The sequence below is a fragment of the Balaenoptera physalus genome (genome assembly GCF_965194825.1).
Source record: "Balaenoptera physalus genome assembly, chromosome: 13".
NCBI lineage: Eukaryota > Metazoa > Chordata > Mammalia > Artiodactyla > Balaenopteridae > Balaenoptera > Balaenoptera physalus.
Window position 1 is genome coordinate 33,993,448 of NC_138892.1, and position 26,871 is coordinate 34,020,318.

At 33.5% G+C, this 26,871-nt stretch overlaps 2 protein-coding genes across 10 annotated transcripts in view; both read left to right on the forward strand.

Annotated features, from left to right (window-relative positions):
* Positions 1–26,871, forward strand: part of MGAT4C (MGAT4 family member C) — an 828,975-nt gene that overhangs the window by 600,310 nt on the left and 201,794 nt on the right. For 3 of the 9 annotated variants that reach the window (XM_082419027.1, XM_082419024.1, XM_082419020.1), the window contains exon 1: positions 1,972–21,486. The exons of the other annotated variants lie outside the window; for them this stretch is intronic. The gene's annotated coding sequence lies outside the window, so the exon portion shown is untranslated. Of the gene's footprint in view, positions 1–1,971; positions 21,487–26,871 lie in introns of those variants that run through there. 9 annotated transcript variants of the gene reach the window in all.
* Positions 1–26,871, forward strand: part of RASSF9 (Ras association domain family member 9) — a 417,955-nt gene that overhangs the window by 39,853 nt on the left and 351,231 nt on the right. The window lies entirely within an intron of this gene.

The window sequence follows — 26,871 nt, forward strand, 5'->3', positions numbered from 1 at the left end:
TTATTCTTATAGGAAATATAATCATTTCTTTTTAAACTGCCAAATTTGCATAGTGTGTTTCAGAGAAGAAAGAATAATAATTTCCTAAGAGGATAATGGAAATTGACTATATATATTACTATTTATATATACAATCAATATATCATGTATATACATATACATATGTAAGAACTGTGAGAAACACAGGACAAACTTCACAATAGTGTCAGTTTTGTGCCTGGAGTAGCTTCCCTGATCGTGGGACAGGAGAGGAAGGTGAAGTCTAAGTAAAGTATGGTGACCTCTCCTTAATGAAGAGGCAGAGACAAGAGTTTGACAATGATAAGGTGGTTGGAATTGGTCTTGCAGGCTACAGAAACAAAAAGCTCCAGGACTTTGCCTAAGGGTTCTAATTATGTCTTTTGCCAAAGACTGAGCTGTTCTGCACCTGCCCCGGTATTCTGCAAAGTTCTGCCCTGAGGAAAAAAAAAAAAAAGGAAAAGAACAGCTGGAGAACACATCAGGTATAACAAACCACATTTCATCTGAACACCCCAATCATTTCTTTGAGAATTCAGAAAAAACACACAATCCAGAAGAGCTTTTGCAGGAGGGTTCCTATTATCCTAGAATAAAGGTTACTCATTCTAGAATAAAGGTTACTCATTCTAGAACCACATTTTAAAAAGCTGAAAAACAAAGAGTGGAGGTAATCATGGTGATGTATCAGTAGACTGCTTGCCAGAACAACACTCAATACATTAAAGGAACACAAAAAAATCAGATTTTCAACAACACAATATTCACAATGTGCAACATATAATAAATACTAGATATCTGAAGAAACAGGAAAATGTGATTCAAAACTAAACAAGAAAAAAATCATTAGAAACAAACACAGAGATGACAGGTCAGAATTAATTGCTTCAGTATCTTAGATTGCTATTATAAATGAAGATGTAGAGAAAACTTTAAATATAATAATTGAATAGAAGGAAAATCTCAGTAGAGAAATGGTAACTATGAAAAAAAAGCACTAAATAAAAATTCCAAAACTGAAAACTATAATATATCCAAAATGAAAAAAAAAAAAAGCTAGCACTGGATGAACTGAAGACAGGATATTGTAAAATATATTATCAGTTATCTGGAAGATAGGAAAATAGAAATCATTGAAACCAATACACACAGAAAATAAATTTTTAAAAATTTAAGAGACAGTCAGTGACCTGTGGGACAATATCAAGCAGTCTAATATAGGTGTCATTGGAATCCCAGAAAGGGAAGGAAATTATATGGGGCAAATAAATAAATAGTGGCTGAGCATTTTTTTGAATTTGAGAAGAAGAACATCAACCTGTACATTAAAGCATCACAACAAACCCCAAGCAAGAAAAAGTTAAAAAAAAAAAAAGCCACACATAAACACAATAGAGTCAAACTGCTGAAAGCCAAATATAAAGAATATTTTAAAAGCAGACAGAAGGGAAAAACATACTGCCTACTTGGGGAACAATGATAACTAGGCCTCATACCTTTCATAAAAAAAACAAACAATTAAATAACATCATCAAGGCTAAAGAATGAAAAAAAATTAAAACATAATTGAAAGTCCAGAAATGTGTCTTTCAAATTTCATCCAAAAACAAAGGCAACATAAAGATACTTTCTTTTTTTTTTTTTTAATTTTTTAATTTATTATTTATTTATTATTTTTATTTTTGTCTGTGTTGGGTCTTCGCCTCTGTGCGAGGGCCCTCTCCAGCCGCGGCGAGCGGGGGCCACTCTTCATTGCGGTGCGCGGGCCTCTCACCATCGCGACCTCTCTCGTTGCGGAGCAGAGGCTCCAGACGCTCAGGCTCAGCAGTTGTGGCTCATGGGCCCAGTTGCTCCACGGCATGCGGGATCCTCCCAGACCAGGGCTCGAACCCGCGTCCCCTGCACCGGCAGGCAGACTCTCAACCACTGCACCACCAGGGAAGCCCCTAAAGATACTTTCTCATGAACAAAAGCTCAGAGAATTTACCAGTAGCAGATGTGCACTATATGAATGTTGGAGCAGGTTAATTAGGCTAATTGATAATGATACCAGATGGAAATTAGAATCTATATTAAAAAGGAGGGTGGCTGAATATGGTAAACATGTGGCAAGTATGAAAGTCTTTTTAAAATCAATTTTTGAATTTCCCCAAAAGATAATCGATTGTGTAAAATAATGATAATCTGTGAGCCATAATTGATAGATGATAGGTAGATAGATAGAAAGGTAGATAGATAGAGGGATTGGCAGGAGGAAGGAATGAAATGTATAACAATTGCATAAAGGACTAGAAGGAAAATTGAAGTATACCAATATAAGTTTCTTAAATTGTGCATAAAATAGACTTCAAGATAGACTACTATTTTAAATAGAGGATGCATATTGTAATTCATATAGAACTCACAAAAAGCATGGAAGGGCAGAATGAACAAAACAAAGGACAAGATAAAATGGAATAATAAAATGTACTCAACCCAAATGAATACAGGAAAGGAGGAGAAAAAAAAAAGAAACAAACAAAAGATAAATAGTAAGTTAGTGGACATAAAGCTATGTCAGTGATTATGTTAAATGTAAAAGAACAAAATATCTAATTAAAAGACAAAGATTGCCATAGTGGTTAAACAAAGAATGACCCAACCATATGCTGTTTATAAGAGACACACATTAAACATAAAGGCATAGAAAAATTAAAAGTAATAATATGGAAAAAGATGTATTTTGTAAACACAACCTATAACAAAGCTTGAGTGGTTTTAATAATTTCAGACAAGGTTAACTCCACAATTACTTTATTGTAACTCTATAATAAAGAGTATTGACAAAGATTTGTTAAAAGTCATTTCACAATGATAAAGGGTCAATGTATCATAAAGGTTTAGAAATCCCAAATGTGTAAACTAGTAACAGGCTCAAAGCATAAGTAGCAATAGTAGACAAAATAGCAAGAGAGAAATAGACAAATTTATATAACAAAATCTAAAAGCCATATGATATCACATATGTGGAATATAAAATATGGCACAAATGAACCTATCTATATACAAAACAGAAACAGACTCACAGACATAGAGATCAGACTGTGGTTGCCAAGGGGGAGGTGGGGAGGGAGAGGGATGGACTGGGAATTTGGGGTTGGTAGAAGCAAACTATTACATTTAGATGGATAAACAACAAGGTCCTACTGTATAGCACAGGGAACTATACTCGGTCTCCTAGGATATAATATAATGGAAAAGAATATTTAAAAAAAGAATGTATGTATGTGTAAAACTGAGTCACTTTGATATACAGCAGAGAGTGGCACAACACTGTAAATTAACTATACTTCCATAAAAAAGATTAACATTTTTTTAATTTAAAAAATAAAAAAAATAAAGCCATAAATTGGAAAAAATGGCCCTAAGTATTTTATATTAAAACATTTTGAAGGAACATACAGGAATATGTTAATAAAGCTTTATTTCTGGAATGGAGGCCATGGGTCCTGAATTGAAAGAACAGTTTTAATTTTCATTATATATAATTTTATATTTTTCAAATATTTTATAATATACAGGGTTTTGTGTAATATAAATATAGTTAAAAATAATTCCTTCCCCTAAAATATATAGACTCCTTATATAGCACTGACCATGTTTTTTTAAAATTATTTTTCAATAATAGTATCAGCTGATATTTATTACAGAATAATTAAGTGCTGGTGTATGTGTTTCCTGTTGCTGTCTGAGTTGAAAGGTCTCCTCCTCAACCTTTCAAGTTTTTAAGTTTCCTCACAAACTTAATGGCTTAAAACAACATAAATTTATTATTTTACAGTTCTGTATGTCAGAAGTTTAAAATAGGTCAGTATAGCTGTTTATCTTCTGGAGATTCTAGGGGAGAACCCTTGCCTTTCCTAGCTTCCAGAGGTTGCCTCATTGTACGGCTAATGGCCCTATGTTACTTCAATCTCTGCTTCCATCCTGACCCTTCTTGTCTGACCGTGACCCTTGTCCATTCCTCTCCTCAGCACCTTTGTCTTTACATTGGGCTGATCAAGATAATCCAGAATAATCTCTCCATTTCAAGAACCTTGATTTAATCACATTTGTAAAGTTCCTTTTGCCACATAAGGTAACATTCACAGGTTCCAGCAATTAGGACATAGTTGTCTTTGGGGGCCATTATCTGACTGCCACTGCTAAGCATTGTGCTAATTGCTTTTCATTCTTTATTTCATTTAATCCTTATACAATTTTATCAGCTGGGCTTTATTCAATCAAGGAAACAATTTTAGGGAGATGAAGAAGCTCTCATGGGGTTGCACAGAGATTGAGTTGAGAAACTGGAAAATGGAAACTTTATCTGAATGGCTCCTGAACCTTTACTCTTAACCATTGTACTATATACTCTCATGAATATCATCATATTGTTTTTAGGCATATATATATATAAAATAGCTTAGCTATTGACTCTCATTTTAATTTTCAAGTGACACTTATTACTTGTTCTGAATAATACATATGGTATTATATTAAGCTAAGCCAAGATGGATGAACTGTTGACTACAGGTTAGCTTTGTTTTCCTTGAACAAGCTAATCAACTCCTTGAAACAGCTTTAGTTCCCCAAGTTCCAAGTGGCCATATCAAAATGTCTGTGAGCCCCTTGCCATGATAAGCTACACTTCAGCCAATCTTTGCTATCTGATAACCCAAGCCTTTTCTGTTAAGAGGAATTCTTATAATTCTGTAACAGTTCACTTTTCTCACATTCTCCTTTTCAGAGAATGGTGTTAACTCTTAGGCAGAGATTGATTTTCAAGCCCACTTATATATTCTGACCTGGCATGTTTGGAGGCAAACTGACCCCAATGTGATTTATCACCTTAATGTAATAAGATGACTCCAGCAAGTCTGGGTATGTAATATGGACAGAGGATAGCTAAGCATTCTTATATAAATACAGGTTTTGCTTCTCATTCAGTCCCTGAAAACTCACTTTTGGAATATGCCATTTGTTAATCTGCCAAGGAATTCTTGTTTATAATTGGGTAGACTTTTTACATCATTATTTGGTGTAAAACCTCAGTAGCCAAAAAGCTTTAAAGGGTTAATCTATGACAGTGATGTGGGCTAAGGGAAAAGGATATGGAGAATTATTGTTTAATGGATACAGAGTTTTAGTTTGGGAAGATGAACAAATTCTGGAGAGGGATAATGGTGATGGTTTTATAACAATGGGAGTGTACTTAATGTCACTGAACTGTTTAACAAAAAAAATGGGTAAAATAATAAATTTTATGTTATGTGTATTTTACCACAATAAAAACAATACAATTTTTATGGAACTATAAGAATAGTTGAATAACACTTTCAAGAAGGATGGAAACCAAAGAGCTTCAAAAACATGAACAGCAGAACTTTACTGACTTTCAGGGCAGTTCTTTTCCCATCAATGTAATCTAGATCCCATCATCTCTTATTTCAGATATTCAAGATTTCATCTGGAGGTAATGAGTCTTCCAGAAGGTGAGGTCATTTAGCATGAAGGAGGTAGAGCCATTTGCAAAACAGTTCCTCTGAGAAATGAGGGGATAAGCAAAAATTAATGGAGATCTCTAATACAATTGGCAACCAGGCCAAAACAAACAAACAAACAAAAAACAGGAAAACTGAATTGGAGAGTTTATAATTGACTTAATAGTGAGAAACTGCCTTTGTCCTAAGTAGCACTGACTAAAATGTACTAACAGTTACATTTTATGATTGTAGTTAATTGGGATTTTTTTGACTACTGGCAAGAAATGTCAGTAATCAAAACAGTAGATCTTAGGGAACAGAGCTAAACTGAAGTGACCCTCAGGAAAAAAAACTAAGAGTAAATCTTATTTAAATATTTTTGGAAATAAATATAAATAAATCCTATATCTCAATATTAAAATAAAGACAAATATGTAGATTAGATAAGACCTATTCAGAGATATTTTAAGTCACTTAATGATATAAAAGTATTATGCATGTTCTTTCCAAACAGATACAGTATAAGAACTTTGTGCTCTTCTTTACAATTTTTTTTAAGTACTCTTTTTAAGAGCTCATGATTATCTGCTAAAGGCTCACAGCAATTAAATAAAATGGCATGGAGTGAATAAAAACTTAGCATGGTGTGAGAATGAAAAAACACATATATATACATATATGACAGAATATATACAAAAGACAAGTGTGGTGTGTATGTTTGTGGGGAGTTGTGGTTAAGTGGGGGTCCATAATGTTTTCTCCACTTGTGTAGGCAAAACAAACAAACTAAACACACACATACAAAACTTGCTTTTTGTTTTCAATGTGTAGGTGTGTGTGTGTATATATATATATATATATATATTTGAAATACAATAATAAGTAAAGCATTTTAGCAAATGTTATAAATATATTAAAATGGCTTATCTTTCCTCTAATTCTGACATAAGGTGGAAATTACTTCCCAAAAAGATTACAAAATGGAAATTATACCAAAAATTAGGAAATTAAATATAAATAGCTATATCATGCCGAAGACTTTAATCTTATATGTATATTTGTGTAGTATACTGAAATGGCTAGACATTTGTTTAGTTTACAAAATCATCTTGAATAGCTAACCTAGTAAGCAAAAGCAGATGGACTGTCTTTTTTCAAGGACTTTATATTCCAGTGGAAGATTCACACATTCAAAAAGTCAGAGAAATAAAAATATTTATTGCAATGATAAATGCAATGAAAGAAAGGTACCTGGAATCAGAGCATATAACAGGGATTTGATTTAATTAAGGAGGTCAGGAAAGACTTCTTTGAATAGGGGATGGCTGATAAGGATGAATAGAGACATCTAGAAAAAAAGGAATATGGGGTGGATAGAGAGTATTTAGACAGAATACAAAGGATATGTAAAGACCTAAAGCCAAAATATGTAACATGACTATAATAGAAGGTTCAGATGGCATTTAGTGTGATAACAAGGAGTAATATGAAAAGAAGAATGGGAAAAGAGCATTTTAGTCAGAAAAAAATGTCTGAGTTTAGAAGCAGGTCCTGTAGCAAAAGTTATTACGGCAGGAAATGGGACTAAAATCTATCATTTGAGATGGAGAAGAAAGATAACAAGAGTGAGGTCAAGAAGGCTGGTAGTAGGTGAGGCTAGAGAGATTGGGGCCAGATCAGACAGGACAATGTAAATCATCCTGGGAAAAGTCCCCCTACTCTTATTTTAAAAATAGCAAGAATGCCTGAAGGGTTTTAAACAAGGCATGGCGGTGGTAGGAGTGGGAAGTTAAGGGTTTGATACACTGACATTACAGGTCCCACTCACTGTGATTCTTACTTCCCTCCAGTGCAGATCCAACACTAAAGTACAACACACTTTTGGTATGCCTCTCAGTTAATCATGAACTCTGTTACATCTGATCAATCGAAAATGATTCAGAAGGTGTTTGAGTGTCTTGATATGCTTCTTGGTCTTGGTTGTGCATATTGAAAATCAATACAGTACTATAGATACAGGTTGCTAAATATTACTCTTAATCAGTCACAGCATTATTATATATCTTAAAATTTGCTTTTCTCAGGAAATTGCTTCCAATAGCGTGCTGATTTGTTTTTGTTTGTTTTTTGTTTTTTCTATTAATACAAGTACAAAACAAACATTTGACATATCAGCCTTCTAGATAAACATGCTTATCTTCACTGCGCAATAAGAAAATTAGTCTGCTATATCTTATTTAATGTTGCAAACACTTGCTTGCCTGAGAGTTCCTTGAGACCAGAGTATGGATCATATTCATGTTTGTATCATAGCAATTCACACAATGTCAGGCTATCAATATTTGTTGATTGAATGAATGGAAAGGAAATTGATACACTTTCTGTTATATATAATCTCCTACAATATTTTGCTAATTCTTAAAATGTCAGATCAGTTCAATAAATATTTAATGAGTGTATACTCTGCACAAGAAAGTGTTAGGCAAGTTTTTATAAGTCCCTCACAAACTGTTCTCAGATGTTTCTTCTATAGATAGTTTCGTTGAGAACTATCACTGTATTACCACATGCCCCATTGACCCTCCTGGTTCTGTTGAATATTTACAAGTATTTATAAATGCTGTTTAATGAATAAGCTTTCCTCTTTAATTAAAACAGAAAAAATATGTATAGCTGTCCCTTGAGAAACATGGGTTTGAACTGCATGGGTCCACTTACACATTGAATTTTTTCAGTAATGAATACTATAGACTAGATCTGAGGCTAGTTGAATCTAAAGATACAGAGGAAATCACATATATGGAGTGCTGATTATAAACTATAAGCAAATTTTCATTTGTGCCAAGGGTTGCACCCCAACACCTGAGTGGTTCGAGGGTCAACTGTGTATACATATGAGGTCTATAATTTTTTTTCTGTTTCAAGGATAATTTATTATATAAAAATATAATGTGATTTGGAGTAAAGAAACTATCTTTTCCTTGAGCAATTAGCAAGTGCTAAGTAATGGCTTAAATAATGTACAAAACCTATTTCTCCTTTTAATAACTTTAAAAATCTTTTGAGATAAATTACAATTATGACTTCATCTTAGAGTAAGTTAGAAAATACTGTTCAGAGAAGGTAAATAACTTGCTGCTTTCCAAGATGATATAATTATTAAGTATAAAACCAGTAATTCAGCCCAAGAATCTCTGATTTACACTCTGCTCTAATTTGATTCTGTTATTGGATGAAACCAGGGAAAGTAAGTAGATCATACCTAAGTCTACTTTATCATTTCCTGTGGAAACACACACTGCTATAAAAATCATTTGTGAGTCAGATATTTCCATCAGGAAATTGGCACTTCGTGGATTACTGAATGTTAGCTTTCATAATTTTTTTTTAATTAGTAGGTGTCATGCTATTAGGGTATGGTCATTCCTTCTTTACATTCCAATTAAAAAGGCCCTAATTAGCCACACAGCAATCTACTCTGACAATCTCTGTCTTTTAATTGGTACATTTTGACCATTAACATTTAAAGTGATTATTGATGTACTTTATGTGTTGCTGTTTTGCCTGTGTTGTCCTTTTTCTTTGTTTCTATTTTTGTCTCCTACTTTTTTTGTGTCTTTTGTGGTTAACTGAGCATTTTATAGTTCAATTTTCTCTCCTTTCTTAGCATATTAGTTACTGTTTTATTCTTTTTAGTCGTTGCTCTTGAGTTTACAATATATATGTACAATTAATCCAAGTCCACTTTCAAATAACATTATACCACTTCATAGATAGTGTAAGTACTTTATAATAATGAAATAATACTAAAACCTTCCTCCCATCCTTTGTATTATTGCTGTCATTCATTTCACTTATACATAAGTATGCATATTCTATCTGTGCATCTATCACATATATATGAGCATACATAATCAGAAACATTATTATTTTGAACTGTTATCTGTTAGATCAATTAAGAATAAGACAAGTAAAAGTATTTATTTTACCTTCACTTATTCCTTCTCCAGTGCTTTCCCTTCTTTATGTAGATCTGAGTTTCTGACCTATATGATTTTCCTTCTCTCCAAAGAATTACTTTTAACATTTCTTGAAAGGAAGATCTACTGGCAACAAATTCCCTTAATTTTTGTTTGTCTGAGCATGTCTTTATTTCTCCTTCACTTTTGAGGGATAATTGCACAGGGCATAGAATTATAAGTTGTTGTTTTGTTTGTTTTGTTTTGTTTTGTTTCCCTCTCAGCATTTTAAATATTTCACTTTACACTCTTTTTGCTTACATGGTTTCTGAGGAGAAGTCAGATATAATTCTTATCTTTGTTCCTTTACAGGTAAGTTTCCCCCCAACTTCTTATAGGACTTTTTCTTTATTTTTGATTTTCTGTAGTTTGAGAATGATGCCCAGATGTTGGCTTGTGGAAGGTGGGAGGGGGGCATTCATCTTGCTTGGTGTTCTCTGAGCTTCCTGGACCTATGATTTGGTATGTGACATTAATTTGGGGGAAATTCTCAGTTATTATTGCTTCAGATATTTCTTCTGTCTTTCTCTCTTTCTTCTCCTTCTGGCATTCCCATTATGCATATGCTTATGTAGTTGCCCCACAGTCATTAGATATTCTATGCCTTCTTTTTTTTTCCCCATTCTTTTTTCCTGTTTGCTTTTTCCTTTTGAAGGTTTCTATTGAAATAGCTTCAAGTTCAGAGATTCTTTCCTCAGCCACATCCAGTCTAATAATAAGTCCATCAAAAACATTTCTTATTTCAGTTACAGTGTTTATTTCTTTTTGGTTCTTTCTTAGAATTACCAGCTCTTTGCTAATATTGGCATCTATTCTTGCATGCTGTCTACTTATCTTTTAGAGCCCTTAGTGTATTAATCATAGTTGTTTTAAATTCCTGGTCTGATAATTCCAACATCCCTGCTATATCTGAGTATGGTTTTGATGCTTGCTCTTTCTCTTCAAAATGTATGTGCGGGGGGGTATTTTATTTATTTATTTATTTTTACCTTTTAGTATGCCTTGTAATTTTCTTGAAAGCCAGATATAATATACTGGGTAAAAAGAACTACTATAAATAATCCTTTAGTAATGTGACTGTATGGTATGTGGGCAAGGGGACCATTCTGTAATCTTATGATTAAGTCTCTGTCTTTTAGTGAACCTGTGCCTCTTGACTGTGACCTTCTCATGTGTTTCTCAGTCCTGCCCTACCCCCACCCCCTGTCAGTGGGATGACATGGCTAGAGGGGGCTGGAGCTGAGTATTTCCCTTCCCCCAGATCAGTTAGGCTCTGACAAAACCACTGCAGGCTAGGCCCTAGAGTAACTATTTTCTCCAGAAGGCTGACCTTGTTAAGAAGAACAGAATGTTCTGATTTGTTTCAGAATGGTTCCTTTTCCCTTCCCCTTGTCAGAAATACAAGCAAAAATTTTTTTGTGTGATATTCACTGTGAGAACCTGGCAGAACTCCAGGAAGTAAAAGTCACAAAAGTATGTCATCCTCCCACCATCAGTGACGAGTCCTACTGTAGTTTTTGTCTCTCAGACTTATCCATGCTGAGCCTCTGGCAATTCCTCAGTTACAGTGCAGGTTTTCCTGCCCTGGCAGTGATTCCTGTGGTTGTGTCATTTGTGGATTTCTGCTCTGGTAATTTGTGAGTCTCTGTATCTGCCTAGCAGTCTCTCCAATTTTGGAAGCAGCAGTTGGCCCTAAGACCTCATTTCTCTGATGGATCTAAGAAGAAATGTTGATTTTTCGGTTTGTTTGGTTTTTCACTTGTTAGGATGGAGTGGCTACTTCCAAGGTTCTTACAGGCTGGACTGGAAACCAGAAGTCCCCTCAGTTATTTTTAGAAACCTGAATGCAGTAATTTTGCCTTTGATGTTTCCTACCATTCCAATATAGTTATATCACATTTAAAACTGAAGATTTGTATTATTTATTAGTAGAATATGAGGAGGAGGCGTAAATTCCCTTCCTTTAAATAACTTTTAGTTTTCCTTGCCTTTTAAGTGCCTCTTCTCCCATTGATGTCCTTAGTTTTCTCTTACTTTTCTCTAATTCGGTCTTAAAGTCTCACAGAAAAATACACCTCTTTCCAATATATTAAAACAAATCAAATATTCTTTTAGTTTTCTTTCATTGTAGTTACTTTTTATTAAAATATCCTTCCTGGAGATTGCTGTCTTTCTTTTCTAATTTGTACATGATTAGTCTAGGCCTGCTATCTAGCTGTCATCCTAAGATTACTTTTCATCATCATCAACTGGAAATTTCTCATGACCTCTCTCAAGTCTCAGATCACCTATTTCCTGAGCTCAGAGTTTTCTCTTTCTTGCTTTACTCATTGCTCTGATAGAGCACATCCTGCAGCAGCTTCCGGAGAAAGGGTGTGGAAGGTGACATTTTTATGAGTTTGTGTATCTGAAGATGTCCTGACTTATTGCCTCAGACTTAATCGGTAATGTTGAGGAGTATAAATTTATGTTGAAAATCACTTAGCAAGCATCTATTGTTTCCTTTCTCAGTTTGATTGTAGAGAAGTCTGGTGTTGGTCTGATTCCTGAATTTTTTTATGTGACTAGTTTTTTCTTACTTCAGACTTGGAAGATCTGTTTACTCGCAATGATTTTAAATTTCATGACTGTGTGTTTTGATGTGGGTCCTTTTCATGCATTTTTGGGGGGCCTCCATAGGTCCTTTCAATATAGAAATATGTGTTCTTCTGGGACTTTCATTCCATTAACGACATAAGGCAGAAAAAATGACTCTGTCTCCATTTCGGAAGAATCATTGTAGAGGGGCCTGGGATACCAAGGGAATTTTTTGCTAGTTTTTTGCCAAAACTCGCCATATAGGCAGTTTTGATCTTCTACTAGTCACAGCCAAAAACAAATGTATCAGGAGCAGGTAGCCTCTGGCAGAAAAAAACAATTTCTTGTTATTGCCTATATTTTCACACTGTCCACTTAGTGATTTTTTCCCGATTTAATGTGAAAAGAGTTAATATTTTTTCCAGGTCTACAATTTCAAAGATGGACTGATAGAGATGATTGATAAATATGCCAGTTATATCACAGACACTTAAGTCACACCCATGCGTCATTTATCTTGACAAAGCTTAAGGTTCCTATAGCCTTTATAGCGATCATTTATTTACCTTTGGTTAGTTCATGGATTAAGTTGAATAATGAGTTCCCGGACAATGATCAACCGAGATTTGATCAAAGGTCATTAATTCACATTGCCTCTCTATAGTGTCCTGAAACAATGGCTGTAATTTAACCCCTTTAAAAAAAATTGGCTACAAAGAACACTCCAGCATTTCCTATTGTGTTGACCATGGTTGTGTGAGTACACTGTTACTGAATCACTTCAGGTAAAGTGTAGTGGAGAATACATTTCCTAATAGTAGCTAATAGCAAAAACAGTAAACTGTACATAAATACAAAGGAGGTTATTTAACAAAGCTTGAAAAAATAACAAATTCAAAGGAAGTTATTTTAGTGCTATACTGCTGAAGACAAGATGGCTCTGAAAAAAGCCTGAAATAAAGTCAGATTTATATGAATAGTTGAAAACTAACTGCTGCTTACAGATCATTATGAAATAAAGATAAGAGAATTGATTTTAAAGTGTAGATATTGTAATAAATTTAAATGTAAAGTGAAAAAAACTGATCGTATATTATATATATGTATATATATATAGGTATACACAGTACTAAATTAAACACTTAAAATAATCCTTAAAATTCTTTAGAGGGTCTACAAGTAGCTTCCTACTAACTGTCAAACAATTATTTAAAACTTTTTATTACATTTACCTAATTGTATACACAGAGAGATAAATATATGCACTTCATTATAGAGACTATAACAAAGGATACTATTCTCACTTGTATCTTTAGAAATGTATTATAATCCAGGTTTATTACAGATGAAACAATGATTAATTCTGAAGATATGAGTTCTGCTATACAATTGAGCATGAATAATTAAAATAATGCATATCTCAGACACAAAGCTTGGTTTATGAATATAATTCAATGAAATCATAGAGGGCTATAGAAAAATTAGTTAATTTTTTCTGTCATAGGGTTTGTTTTCACAGAGTCTATTCCCTCCTAAATACAGAAACTGAGATTCTTCCATGCAACCACTAACCATTTAGGTACCATCCTCTGAGTCAGTGGGCTTGTATGCATCCTGGATCTTTGAAAAAGGAAGTATCAATACAGGGCATTTAGGGTGAAGCTCAGTATTGTCTTGTGTCAAGAGAGGGCATCACTTGTGGCAGATTGTATGCAGAAGAAATCTTGTCTCAGCAGAGCACTGTCTGTAGGTGTTGTCCTGGCAGATCAGGGCACTTTAGGACAAGCTTCCAATGTTGCTGGGCAGTCTCTGAAGGCTGAATCCGCTCCTCTTCCCATCACTCCCCTACTTCCTATCCTTTTGTCTTCCTCAGCTACCATTGATCATGCTCCATCACAATTACCTCCTCAAACTTACCAAACAGGTGATGTTCATCACTTTACCTTAGTGATGCAGAGTAATCTGGATTTTTCCTTATTCATTCTCCAAAGTATTATTTGACATATAAACTATGCCCTGTTTCCTTCACAGATTTCACTTAAAATTTTTAGAACACTTTTTACTTATTTCAATAAAATCTGATATTATATATTAAAACCTTTGACTCACGTACGCAAAGATTTTGCCAACAATTTTTAAGCCTGGCGACAGAGACAATCATTTAGGGAGGAACATACACCCGTGATTCCCATCCCCCATACTTAGAGATTCTCATGCAAGTAGTTTGGTTGGGGCCTGTCTTAGTCTGTTTGGGCTGCTATAACAAAATACCATAAACTAGGCAACTTATAAACAACAGAAATGTATGTTTCACAGTTCTGGAAACGAGGAAGGCCAAGATGAAGACACCAGCAGATTCAGTGTCTTGTGAGAGCAAGCTTCCTGGTTCATAGATGACCTCACATGGGAGAAAGGACTAGGTAGCTCTCTGGGGTCTCCCTTATTTTAAGGGCGCTAATCCCAATCATAAGGCTCTACCTCATAACCTAATCACCTCCCAAAGGCCCCACCTCCTAATACCATCACACTGGGCATTAGGTTTCAACATATGATTTGGGTGGGGGGGAGGCACAAATATTCAGTTCATAGTAGGACCCTATATTTTGGCATTTCCCAGTTGAGATTCAATTAAGCAGTTTTGATTGAAAAGTAAAACTAAAAATAGAACTACCATACGACCCAGCAATCCCACTACTGGGCATATACCCTGAGAAAACCATAATTCAAAAAGAGTCATGTACCACAATGCTCATTGCAGCTCTTTTTACCATAGCCAGGACATGGAAGCAACCTAAGTGTCCATCGACAGATGAATGGATAAAGAAGATGTGGCACGTATATACAATGGGATATTACTCAACCCTAAAAAGAAACAAAATTGAGTTGTTTGTAGTAAGGTGGATGGACCTAGAGTCTGTCATACAGAATGAAGTAAGTCAGAAAGAGAAAAACAAATACCGTATGCTAACACATATATATGTAATCTAAAAAAAAAAAAAGGTTCTGATGAACCTAGGGGCGGGAAAGGAATAAAGACGCAGACATAGAGAATGGACTTGAGGACACGGGGAGGGGGAAGGGTAAGGTGGGATGAAGTGAGAGAGTAGCATGGACATATATACACTACCAAATGTAAAATAGATAGCTAGTGGGAAGCAGCCCCATAGCACAGGGAGATCAGCTCAGTGCTTTGTGTCCACATAGAGGGTTGGAATAGGGAGGGTGGGAGGGAGATGCAAGAGGGAGGAGATATGGGGATATATGTATACGTATAGCTGATTCACTTTGTTATACAGCAGAAACTAACACACCATTGTAAAGCAATTACACTCCAATAATTATGTGAAAAAAATAAATTTAAAAAACCATGGTACTGGTTTATAGTGTATATTTAAGAGCCCTTTTGAAAGTCTTTACATTAACCTCTCTTGGAGACCTGTTGCAGAAAACAAAACAAAACAAAAAGAACAAATTAGATGATCAGTGAAAAATGTTTACCATAGTGTCTAGTACAAACTAAACACTCAAATTATTGATGATGATATTTTTCTATCTTCTACTATTACAATAATCCTAATCCCCCTTATAGTAATGTGGATTCCTCTGAATGACTTGAAGAGTCTCTACCACAAAGTTATGGCATGGTAAAATACTGTACAATGATTAGTAATCTGTTTCCCATTATCTTTCATATATAAACATCCATGCGTGTGGAGCAATGTTTTGAGCACAATGGGTTCTACATAAATAGCTGCCTTCTCTTGTCAAATATAAGGTGGTTGTATTCAAATGCTCCTCATCAAGATCTAAATTCAATACTAATTTCCTATGAGATTAATGTTGTTCCATATTTGTCAAGATAGTGGTAGACGGCCTTGATTTGATCAATTTGGGTAACATGAGACAAAGGCAAGGAAATTGAGATGAAAGGAAAAAAGTCACGAGTGAAGTTGTAAAATTTTATATCAGGAACAAAGCAAAATATTTATACGAAAGCAAGTGAAGTACCCTTATTTGAGGAGCAGTATGAAAACAGAGAAAATACAGTTATTCAGAGAACATGGTGAAAAACAAATCCTTTTGCCCACTGATTTTTAGGTCTCTTACAGAGATTAATCATGATGTTCAAAGGAAATCTGGAAAAATAAATTAGAGTATATATTCACTTTAGATATCTTCCATAGTAAGTTAATGATTTCAATTTGCATTTTAAAAGTGTTCTGAATCACTGAAACAGCATGGGCTTCTTATATTCATTTCTAAGAATTCATATTTCTTTAACATGCAAGAGGGGAGACCTTTCTTTACTTTTATTTAGTCATTTTCTTCTTCTCTAGAGTAAAATTTACTGAAACATAACCATAGTTAAACATCTTGGGGATATTTATTCTCAGAAGAGAAGGTGATATAGCCTAATAATTCTAAGTATTTTCAAAAATTTATCTACTCAGGAAACAGAAATAAAGATAACGCACTAAAGCTGCCACACAATAGATTTAAGGTAGACATAAAGAAAAAAATAACAGTGAAGATGACTAAGTATAAAAAGGGAATATAATCAAGGTCAATAAATAGATATTCTTATCAAAGTTGATTACGCCTAGAATTTAGTAAGTGGAAAAATTTAATTCTCATATATCTCTTACCGTACCACAGTTATCATTGATTCAAAAAGTTATTGTGAACATTGTTTGCATTTTTTAAAAGCAATATAGAAGTCTATGAAACAAAATAAAATGATTTTTTATAAATAGATTAACCTCTGAGATATGTTTGAGATGAAGCATTTGGACATTGTGTTAGCAAAAAGCTGTGTTTTGAAGTGACACATTTTAAGATGATTTAAATAATTCCTGCTTTTCAATTGGTTTTAACAAATTTTAACCACTTATTCCTCTTAAACTGAAAAGTTACCTAATATAAGCATTCACACATGTAAGTTTTTTATATACTTTATATATTATTTTTCTCTAAATAATAATAATAATAACAAAAACAAGATGAACTAGTGTATTAAGAGTGTTAGTGGCCACATAAACTCAGCTGCCATCTTGTGGATAACTCAGCAATGGGCCTTTTATTAATGCTGTAAGATATAGTAAAATGCTATACTCTGATATTCCTAACTGCTCAGAGTAAGTAATAATATTCACAAGAATTTAAAACCTGTTTAAATTTCTGAGGCCTGCCTATAAAATTATCACCTGAAGGACATGTTCATTTCTTCTAAAGTTAGCATTAACTTAAACCTTATTAATATGTAGGTTGGGAAACATTGGAGGATGGTTTCTCCAGTTTAATTAGCCTCTAGTGCTGATTTGTTTTGATAATATAAATAATTAGTTTAACCACAAAATTGATGTAACAGAAATAACTGTCAGGCAATTAAATACTGCAGTGATTTCAACTCCTGGGAAATATATACTAGTATGTTAAGTATAGTAATAAAATTGAGATATACTTGGGCTGAAGTATAAAACATCTTCTACTTGATTTATCAAAAATATTTTTATAGCTTCCATGTTCTTCATATCAGAAAGCATTCACTAATATAAATTTACTCAAAATAATGCCTAGATTAATTCCTGTGGGGTTTTTTCCCCCTTTATATTAAGGTTTTACATGGTTGTTAATGTTAAAATAATTGTCTTTTCTCTGGAACTCACGAGTGTTAGCAGGCCATTTTAGTGGGAGGAATGTAATAAATAATGAAACAATGTTGGTAAATTCAATATAAAATGTGGTGTTTGTTATTTTCCCTTTTTATGAAATTGGAGATCTTTTTTGATTCTGGAAAAAAGTGTATTTTACTTTTCTACATGTATGTAATAAACAGTATATTCAAAAAATGACACTATTCTGTGGTTTTTGTTTTTTTTTTTTTTTTTTTGCAGGCCCTTAATGTTTTAACATATTTATGTTTAGGATTTTTTTTTTTTTACATTATGTAATCAGGTTGTATTTTCTACTAATACTATTTTATGATAGTAGTAAGAATTTTTATGTCTTATCATCAATGTTCACATTACATATTCACTATCTTATCTTTGGCTTTAACCCAGATGTATGTGCAGACTGATGTTCAAGTATCATTAGACTTTCTAAAAGGACATACTGAAAATAAATCACTGAAAGGCCCTGACCTTTAATACCTCTGCTCTTCCTAAAGAAGCACTATCAGAGAATTACTAAAAACTTCATAACTTCCACTCATCATTAATTTCAGATGATTACTGCCCACCATAAGGAAATATACTTTTTCTGTTCTTATGTGTAAGATACTATACTAATCTCACTGATTTCTATATATGATATATCATATTCTATATTTATCTGAAACTTCCCTGAGAGTAGATATAATTATTTGAAATTAAAGTATAAATTCTGTCCTAATGAATTGCACTAAAATTTAAAATTGACTTAATGTATGGAGTAAAGATTCATTCATTATTGTAAGCCAACATTATTTTAAAATATTTCTGCTACATTTTCTTTATCTCCTATTCATTCTCCAAGGGAATAAGTTATATCCCATTCATTTTTCTATTTTGTGCACAATTCAAACATTTATGCTTTCACATTTAATAAGTGAACTCCCTTAAAATTTTACTGATGCATTAATTAGTCTTGATCTTGTGTAATATGTAAGTACAGAAATCTATATTCTTAAAAATCTTATTTTATTAACACAAAACTAAGGCCCTTTTCCAAGGCATTAACTTATCAATGAATAGTGTGAAGGATGTGGGTATTTGATACAAAGTGTTTTCAAAGCACTAGGAGTATTTCTATTTCTCAGTCTTCACTGTGTCCTATGTCTATGTGGCATGGCAGCGCTCAAACAAGTGCAAAACAAAATAAGAACCGTTATAACCTGAGTTTACTCAAATCACCAGAATATACATTTATCTTAAAAATTAACTGGATGGTGTATATATCAGCATGCTTTCTACATGCAACACGATATAATCTAATTTTGCTAGTTATTCATCTCTGTCATTAAATATTTATACCATTAAAATTTTATATAAATATAAAATGGAGGAGCATATTTTATTTCATTACTAATTATTTTCTCCATGACATATCTTCTTAGCAGTTACAATGTCTTAGTGTTATCATTTGTCTACCAGAAATACAGTTGACATTCCCATTGTCCAAATTCATCTTTCTGATCTGTAATTCAATTTTATGTCACTTTGCATGGCAATGAATCTTTTTTTTATACACATTTCTATCTACATTCCCACGTTTTGGGGCAGAAATAAATGAACAGTGTCTTTCACGTCGGCCCAAAGTACAGTTTGACAAATCGTCTTCTTGAATCTAGATGCTTCAACTTGACTAATATGATTAAATTCTGAATAATACCAGGAGGAGCAACAAGTTCAAAAAGAGACCACTGAGTGAATCAGTGTTATAAATCAAGTTAATTTGCAACATTATTTTCTAGTTGAAATTTTAAGAGTTTAGGATAATCATATTTCTTCCTTAATTATTTTGAAGGCACTGACTTGACTCTTCATTTTAAATTACCCAAATACCTTTAAAATGAACACATTTGATCTTTTGCATAACAACAATAATATTAATTGCATCTTATATTTATGTAATAGTTTTTATTTTACATAATATATTTTATATATTACCTCATTTAATCCCTATATAAACGTTTTTTGGTGTAATTAGCATTGTCCTTCTCATACTATACATGAAAGTTATTAATGTTCTGAAGTTCTTACAGATAGTAGGTGATAGAGCAAGGATTGGAGGCTGGGGCTTTTGAACCCAAATCTAAAACTCTTACCCCTGTATCACATACTAACTTGCTACTAAGAGTAATCAAATAATCAAGCCAATGGTCATGAAAGTCAGGACTTGGAGGGGAATTTTGAATGTGTGGCCTATGAAAATGTCTTTTCATATATTTTCATCTTTTAGAACTCTCATTGTACCATACAATAAAAATAATTTTCTGTCATTGGAAATGTGGAGGGATTATAACAACTTTGCCCTGAATCCATTATTCAGAAGGACATGAACCAGCATAATGGCACACAAGGGCACTGTTGGTGACCTTCCTTTCCCTAAAGATGGGGGTGGATGCAGAGAATTTCTCTCACTCTCTCTCCAGGTGGGTGTACTATTTGCATGCTGAGCTGCACAGCTTTCAAAGGGCTTGCCCTGGGATATGACTGGGCTGGATTTAGAAGGAGCTGGTCATTGAATAGCTCTGGTAATTCTTGCATCTCACAATTATGTGGCTGACAGCTCCTTTTGGTGGGGAAAGCTTGGATATATTTCAAGGTGATTGTAGTTTTGTCCCTCTGGCAGCAAGCTGCTGCAACCAGCTTTAGCCCATTATCCTCCTCTCCCACTGGATTTAAGCCTGGGGAGAAGTCTGGGGCTTTTGTCAGGATAGAGCGTAGGGGATAGATAATTATTCCCCATTTGTGCTCAAAGAGAACAGCACTATAAAGGCTACTATAAAGTAGCCTTCACTTACTGAAATGGGCTTGTCTACAGTTCCAGTGACTGATAAATTACTCTTTGTAAAAACCCAAATTTTACATTATTATTTTAGTGATGTTATGCTTTTAATATATCATACTTTAAGCTTTATTACACAAAACTTTGGGGATACTATTTAACATTCAGAGAGTAAAATGCATTTTCATTTTTTAATTTTTATTAGATTTTACAATACATGTGGCTGCTGTAACCAAATTGATTAAAAGCTCCACTGTACAGTTGTCTACACTGTAATTTTTCTCAACTCTACTTTCTTAATCTCGTGGGGTAGTTGTGAAAAATCAATGCAAAGTGATTAGAAAATTTTAAATTCCAGATGTTGTGATTATATTAATCTTTTCCTTTAATATCCATTCTGGGGAATACCTTTTATAAATACTGCTATGTATTAAACATATCTGGAGAATAAAATTCCCATAGATCCTAATTAATTAATTATGTAAGTTTGTCTTAACATATTTGGGGGAAAGTATTTTCAGTTTTCTATCCTCCGGTAGCCCAGCATCACTTTCACTCCACTTTTCAGCAAAAATTATAGTCAGAGATGAGCATTTCAATTTGCAGCTGACAGTTTAGGGTTAAGATATGATTCCAGGTAACAGAAGCCAATGAGAGTACACCCAGATGATGTTTGTGACATCATCTTCCAGTCGGAGTACATAGAGGAGCTGAGGTAGCGTTCAGTTTCAGCCCCAGTGCCATTATGATGGATGTTTACATCTCTTCATTGAGAGCCAATTATCTCTCTTTTGTGTGAGGCCCAAGGATCACTCATGCTGCCAGGCTGCACAGAGCACTGTTGGATGTAGCCGAACGAATTGTTTTCCCTGTCTCTGGTAAGAGCCTCTTCTGTTTTACCTTCTCTTTCCAAATAAAGGTAGATGTGTCTAACAGGGGAAACAGTATAAGAAACTGGTGTCAGGGTTGAACAGGATTACTATTTGGTAAGCTTTTAATCAGAGCAGTGTTTAGCAGTATTAAAAGGAAGTGTGGATTTAGCAAAATGAATTTAAAAAGAGAATGCTAATGTGGACCTGGCAAACTAATTTGCAGTAGAAAATGAATGGCAGGTAAATTCAGCTTTTCTTTAGGAAAAGGAAAGTAACTTCTATTAGAGATCATTATTTTGAATGTGTTTTTAAATATGTATGGATACGTATACACTCTGCTCCACTTCTTTATCATGTACTATTAGTAGCGAAGAGTAGAAGTAGAAATGGTCAAGCAGGTAGTGTTGCTATAAATTTAAAATGAGTCAAAGTTTCTAATTGTTAAATGATAGTTCTTTGGGACAGTTTTCCAAAGTTGTATCTATATGGGAAAACAGAATTTACCAAGTAAGCAAAGGCTTTAGCTTCTGAAATGAAGTTGTAGTATTTTGTATTCATATTTATCATTTTTAACCTAAGGAAATAATAATGGCAAATAGTTTTAAAGAACAGCGTGTTTTTTTTTCCTGCAATTGAGAGATGTTAAAATCATTTATTGTATTAAGTGCTTTTGAATGCATAACAAAATTCTGTTTTATGTTATCTGCAGAATATTTAAGCCCTGAAATTAAAGCTTTCAATTATTTAATCATTTACTAGTAGTGATATTTACACCTGAGGATCCTTACAGTATTGTAGCACAACAAATATGTTTACAGCTGTTGAATTACTGTGGACATAGATGATTAAATCTGATGGGAATTTAATTTAATGAAAAATCAGACACAATAAAAGCTTTTAATTGACTGAGAATGTTCACGTGCTACCAAATGAAGAATTCAAAAGCACTTTTAACTCCTCAAATATTGTCTATTATCATAGTAAAAAGCAGCAGACTATTGTTATCTCAAAGTCGAATGCAGATATTTATGAAATGAAGACACAGAAAAGTGTAAATAGCTATTATTTAATAGAACATATTTTATTTTAATAGCATCTCCACCTCTTCTAAGGTAATAAAACTTTTGAATAATGGCTTGCCATCAGGCTGTGATATGCTCATGCTTTTCAGATGTATTTTTACTGTGTTTTAACATAGAATATTTCTGCCTGTGAGAACCAGTAATTTGCATAATTAGAAATCAGGGCTTGGAGGTGCTCAAGTTGTGCTCAGGGACAGCAGGGGCTTCTCAGCTATGTCACGCTTCTCTGTCTTCTACCAGCCCAGTCCTGTTTGGCAGTGCTTGACATTACTGTTGTTCAATTTGTCTCCTTCAGTCAATTCAGGTCTGAACAAAACTGAGTTTATAGAAAGTGTCAGATGTGTATTAATGGAATCCAAAGAACTGAGCTTGTCTCAGCCAAGATAGTATATAATCAACCAAACCTCAAAAGCTTACAAACAAGCATCTGGGGTTAATTTTTTACAGGGAGATTTATGTTGGTGTATTCTGTAAATTTCAAAAAAAAATCTAAAAGTGAGAATGCAAAAGTTTTAATATATGAACTTGAAAGCATAATGATCCACGGCTTTGAAATGATATTTTTTTCCATTAAGTACTTCAAAGTGGAGTTGAATAACCCAAGGGTATTGACTCTGTCATTTTCACAGGTGATCAATCTTGACCAAGGGAAAGCCATTTGTTTCCCAACAATTAATTCTCTAAAAATCTGTTTATATCATTCTGTCAACAACGAAGAAACTCTTACTCAGTCAAATAACATTTTAAACATTTAAAATTGTATTTTCTGCTGTGTATAAATGCTTTTCTCAGTATTATAGCCTCTAATCACAAATGCACTGCTTTGGTAGTGATAACAGTGTTAAAATTGTTTATCTCCTTGTTTTCCTTTGAACAACTTTGTACAACATGAATATACCTGATATGATATCTGGATGGTAGACTCGACAGAAAGTTTTTGCTTTTAGTTTTATTTTTTTAAAGAGAGGACAACAATGGGATCATAGCAATTTTCCATGCCACAAAGTCCATAGGAAGAATTCTTAGTGCAGGGCACCATAGGTGAAAGATGCATGACGCTACATGTATGGCTATGTTACTTGCCTCCTTTCTAATACATATGTCCTTTGTCGAAGTTATCATCTTTTTTGTTTTTTGCATTTTTCTTCTTCATATTATTTTATCTGATTCTTTGTAACTGGTGTGCAAAGTTAATGTTACTAAGTGACAGGTTTTACTGGTCTTAATAAGAGATGGAAAAAGTACACAATGGTAAAAAGATTCCTATTATCCCTTCTGAAGTTCTTTGCATTTCCCACAGGCTGAGGGTGACATATTGATTTTTTTTGAAAATTGTTTCTCATATTATGTTATTACTTATTCCAAAATAACACTCTTTTTTTCCCTCTTAGATGTCTTAATCTTCTCCTAGAACTTAGTTTATGTAAGCACCTTCATTGGTGTCTTTAAATTATTGAATGCATGATTCCATTTAGTTTTCAACTTTCTCCGTTGAAATACTTGGATGTGTGATGAATTCTACGTTTGCCTTAACAGTATGAATTCTGGATTTGCATGACCAACGTTTTAGTTAAGCCCATAACAGAGTAACCACAATGTCATCTTAGTGTAGGTTTATATTAGTATGTGAATGCATGGATATTCAGGTGTATATATTATGTGCATAAACATAATGCTTAAAAGTACTTTAAAATTTTAACAGTTGTTTTCATGGACATAATATCATTCATTCTTAACATTTGATATGTGATAAGGTAATTGATATTATGCTGCTAAGAAAACAGAGACTAACAGGTTTTAACTTGTTGCCAAAGATAACCCAGTCAGTAAATCAATAAGTGGAGAAGACTCAGAAATAGGTTTTTCAATTTTTAATGCCCCCGATCAATCAATATCTTTCTCTCTCTCTCTCTCTCTCTCCCCCCCCCCCTTTCCCTTCCTCTCTCTCTCCCTCCCTCCATATATCTGGCTATCTAACTAGTCTACTACTAGTTTTATTTTATTGTCTACTCTGTGTCATGTACTCTTTAGGTGCTTGGGATTTATTTATAACTGAACAATATAAAAGATCCTTGCTCTTGTGCATGTTATATGTTTTTTCTATCTGGTAAGCGCTCCTCTCTTAAATTACAAAAAATATAGAGTGTATTTCAAGGTGTGGCTGAATAAATCAAAGAACTTGCTAGGAAACAGGAAACATAAGTTAAGGGGTGGACTTATTTGCATTTCTTGTGTTTCTATGTATCTTTAAGCTCTCAGGCATGTTCTAATATAAAACAGATTTGTAAAACTTTACATTTGGATATTGTGAAAATGTCTATCAGTTATTTTATAATTTATATTTTATTCTGAATGTGATCAATGCAACTTTACAAAAATAAAATGCTTAAATTACAATGGATTCCAAAAAAAGCATTTTTGGACCATGTTATCTTGTATTGTAGAGTACATTCAAGCAATCTAGCTTTATATTTATCCTCTATAATACAGTTCCTGATGGTCATAATGCATTGAGTTTACAGTTGTTTGGCTTTAGATAGAGTTTAGATAGTATAAATAGAAAAGTGAGAAATGGATGAATTTTGTTTTTCTTTTAATTAAAAAAAAAGTTAACAATATCTTCCAAATGATAGTAGTCTATGTTTCAATAAAGCAAAGTAGAGAGAATCAGAAATTTAACACCCATTTTTCAGTAGTTTAGCATATATTAATACTAGTTCCTAGGACAGTTGAACTGAAAGTAAGTTTTACTACCCTTTGAATTTTTTACAGATGCCCAGTGATTTAAAAGAAAAAAAGAAGCCTGAAATCTAACCTCCTCAGAGAAAATCAATCTGTACATAGAACCTATCAGTTAAAGATAAACCATTTTTAGATGGTATCATTTAATTAGCCACTGAAGAGTCTATCTAGTGACATACACATAAATTGTAAAACAACTCAAAGTTGCCTGCACAAACTTGATTTAGCACAAAATATTTTACTCTTGTTAGTATTGGATAATAATAAAATTATATCCCTGAACTTAGTCCTTTTGCTAATGTACATTTGAAATGTGCAGAATGAGGGAGTAAAATTAGAATGTAAGAATTATGAGTATGAATTAACTAAATTCAAGAGATATTAAGCCATGGATGTTTTGCCAAAAAGTTTTACAAGACACTAGGCCTTGAATTTAGCTAATTTTACCTAATAATATTCCAGAATTAATTTTGATAATGTTTATGATATATAAAATATAAACTGATATCAAAGTGGGTATTTTAAATGTAAGGTTCTACTAAAATCAGAGGATTGTTTGTTTTGTAATACTGATTTTAGCAGCAAGGAACTGAGTATGAGGACAGTCTTGGTCACCATCTTCATTCAGAAGTGACCCTCTGCCTTTATGCCATGGCACACTGTATGCCATGGCACACTGTAACCCTCAGAGGCATACCATAGCATTTAAATTAGTGTGAAAAAAATGTATTTTTGCTAAAACAGAGCATACATATTGGTACTGCCAAGTCAGAGCTGGGTGAAATTTATAATGTGGAGTAAAGCATGATAAAATCTGCTGTGATTGATCAAGAGGCATGAAGGAAGGTTCAGTTCCAGCAACTGTTCTCAATTTTAAGTGCATGAGAGACCTTGAATGGGTGAGCAAATAGCAGAGCAACAAATAGCAGACTCTTTCAAAGATGGTTTTTGTTTGCTTCTTTATTGGTTTTGCATGCACTGTGGTGAGAGTTTGGTTTCTGGGACCAGACTACCGGAGTACAATGTCTTGCTCCGCCCCTTTCAGGCCTTGATTTCTTCATATAAAAACTGGGGGAAATAAAAGTACCTACCTCATAGGGTTGTTAAGAAAATTTTGTGAGCAATTCTTATGAACACTGGGAACAGTAGCTGGCATATAGTATGTGTTCAATCGGTGTTGCCTCCTTTTAGTATTTTTATTGTTACTGACTTGCTTAGTATTGTATGTGCGTGTGTGTGTGTGTGTATGTGTGTGTGTGTGTCTTAATTAATTCAGAAGTTTCATTAAAAACCAGTTTTACAAACACTAAAATTCTGGTATAGCACAAACACAAAAACTTTGGGAACTAATCATACTAATGACCCTTTAAAACTTGATACTGATCTCAGGAGATTTTAGTATTAGATATAGCCTTATCACTTACTATGATACATATAAGATTTCTGATATGTGTTAGATTTCACGTTTTTAATATAAAAATGAATTAAATAAAAATGCATTAAATAACTTTTAAGAGCTTTTTCTAGCTTTAAAATTACATGATATGGAATATCGTGTGTGTGTGTG